Consider the following 2,275-nt stretch of genomic DNA (forward strand, 5'->3'; position numbering starts at 1 on the left):
ACGCGTGGCTCGCTGGGGTGGGAAGCAGCGGAATTCCAAAGGCGACCTTGTGTTTATGGGGTGCCGGGCGGGGGGGTTCAGCCCCTCCGTGTTTATGTAAGAGCCGGCGGTGCACGGGAGCTTTCCCGACGTGGAAAAATGGGAGCTGGAGTTGCTTTGGGAAAGGCACATGCCTGTATTCCCGAAAAGTCCCCTCCGCTTTTGTTCTCCTGCAAGTTGCAGGGAAGGACGGGAACAGTGAATCCTCTAAATCCACCCCGTTGCCGGTGTCCTTTACTCGCTTTATGAATGTTAAATAATAATCCAGCGGCGTTTTCCTCTCGGTCGTGACATCCAGGAGATGGAATTTTCCCCGGAATGCTGGGTGCGAGCGGGAGTTGTCGGTGCGTGGCGAGAATCTTTGGGAAGTGAGCTTTTAGCATGGGCGTTGTGTGGAGAATTCCTGCTTTTTTTTCCCCTGCCCCCAATCCCCCTCTCCTGCTATTAATCCCATTATTTATTAATAGGGTGATTATGGATCTGCCTCAGTTCCCCATAGAAATTCCTTGTTCTCCCCAGCACCAGGAATTGCACAATCCTCCCGGGAATGCCGCCTCGGGCTGGGAGCTGGAGGAATAACCGGAGGGAAAAGCCCACGATTTTTAGGGATTTGGGTTTCCTTTTGTTCAGTGGAGGTTTGCACGAAATATGGAATTTTGCAGTTGGGATTTCCAGCCCTGAGGGGGAACTCGGATGTGCAAGGGTGGGAAGGAGGAGTAGACAAGGAGCTGATGCTTAAATATCCCATGGAATGATAATTCCGTAAGAAAAGCAGGATGGAGCCGGCCTTGGAAGGGCTTGGGGAGGGCACTGTGTTCAGTCAGAGCTGCGAGTGAGTCAGGATGGATTTATTCCTTAATCCAGGAAAACTTTGGGAGCTTGTGGGAGGGAAAAGTCATTTCCTTTGGATTTGGGGGAGTCTCTGGGTTTGGCATTCCCGAAATTGGTGCCACTGGCAGGACGAGGATTCCAAGGCGGGTTTGTTGGGAGAGGGTTCAGGTGTGCTCCTGCTGCCAGAGCTCGGGCTGGGCTTGGATTTTCCCTTTGGGAATTCCCAGCGGAGCACGTTCCTTTCCCAAACTTCCCCATCCAACAAAACACCAGCCGGAAATGGGGATGGATTGTTAGCAGGCAAGCAGGAATTCCATAGAATTCCCTGGATTTCAGTGCTGGTGTGCTTGGATTGCAGCAGAGCAGAGCTCCCGAGGTGTTGCAGCAGGAGGGATGAGCTCCGTGCTGGGATTTATTCCCATTTTCCCAGTCTCCACAATCTAATCTTTCCATTCAATTTTTTGGGAAGAGCTGGTTGGGATTTTTGGGATCCGTGTCTCACTCAGGTGCTGGCGGTGTGTTGGACCAGAGGCAGCTGGAAACCGGGATCTTGGGAAAAACCCCATGGAGTGGGACACTCGGGAAGCAGCTGGATGAGGGGATTTGAGGAGGAGCACAGGTGGATCCGTGTGGTGAGGGCTGGAATTCCCAGTTTTTTCCAGAGGGAAAAGATCCCACAGAAGGGGTTCCTGGCTGGGTGGGTTGGGAGACTCTTCCCACCCTTTCCGAAGCACAAATCCATAAAGCAGGAAAACGAGGCTTGGGATTGCCTTAGGATTTATGGAAGGGAGGGATGGGACTGGGAGGCTCCTAAATCCAAAGAACTTCCCAAAGTGTCCTCATGGGATGGGGCTTTTTTGGGAAGTTGTCGTTGCTCCCACTGGGATTTCTTCTGTGGGAAGAGGGAGGAAATCTCGCTCCGCGCCCTCCAGTTCCCGTATCCCACCTCTCCCTGTGCTTCCCGGTGTGGGAATGCTCCTCCTGTGCCATTCCAGTGGCCACTTTCCAGCAGCTCCTTGTGGCCAATCCCACAGGATTCTCTGGGAACGGAGCTGCCTTTGGATGTGCCATTCCGCACCTCAGCACCCAAAATTCCAACTGCTTCCATCCCATACATCCCGTGGGGATCTCCCTTTCCAACCCAGCTTTTCCGAGAGCTGCCAGGTTCTTATTCCAGAAAATATTCCAAATATTTCTGGGAATCGGAGCTATCCCAGCCCTGCGGCCCAGAGCAGGTGGGAATCTTCCCAAAAAACGTGGTTTGTGTGGAGCTTATCCAGGAAGGGGTCACTGGGAGGCTTAGGAATGGCTAAAAAAAGCTGGAGCCGGGTTCTGGAGGGGACAGGTGGGGCGGGATCAGTTTACGGAGCCGGGAGCATTCCCGGGGAGCATTCCCAGCTGGAGG

At 53.5% G+C, this 2,275-nt stretch overlaps 1 protein-coding gene across 1 annotated transcript in view; it reads left to right on the forward strand.

Moving 5' to 3' along the window:
* CACNA1H (calcium voltage-gated channel subunit alpha1 H) overlaps window positions 1-2,275 on the forward strand; it is a 159,828-nt gene that overhangs the window by 518 nt on the left and 157,035 nt on the right.

Source organism: Corvus brachyrhynchos, unplaced genomic scaffold (assembly GCF_000691975.1).
Source record: "Corvus brachyrhynchos isolate BGI_N302 unplaced genomic scaffold, ASM69197v1 scaffold5, whole genome shotgun sequence".
In the NCBI taxonomy this organism is placed as follows: domain Eukaryota; kingdom Metazoa; phylum Chordata; class Aves; order Passeriformes; family Corvidae; genus Corvus; species Corvus brachyrhynchos.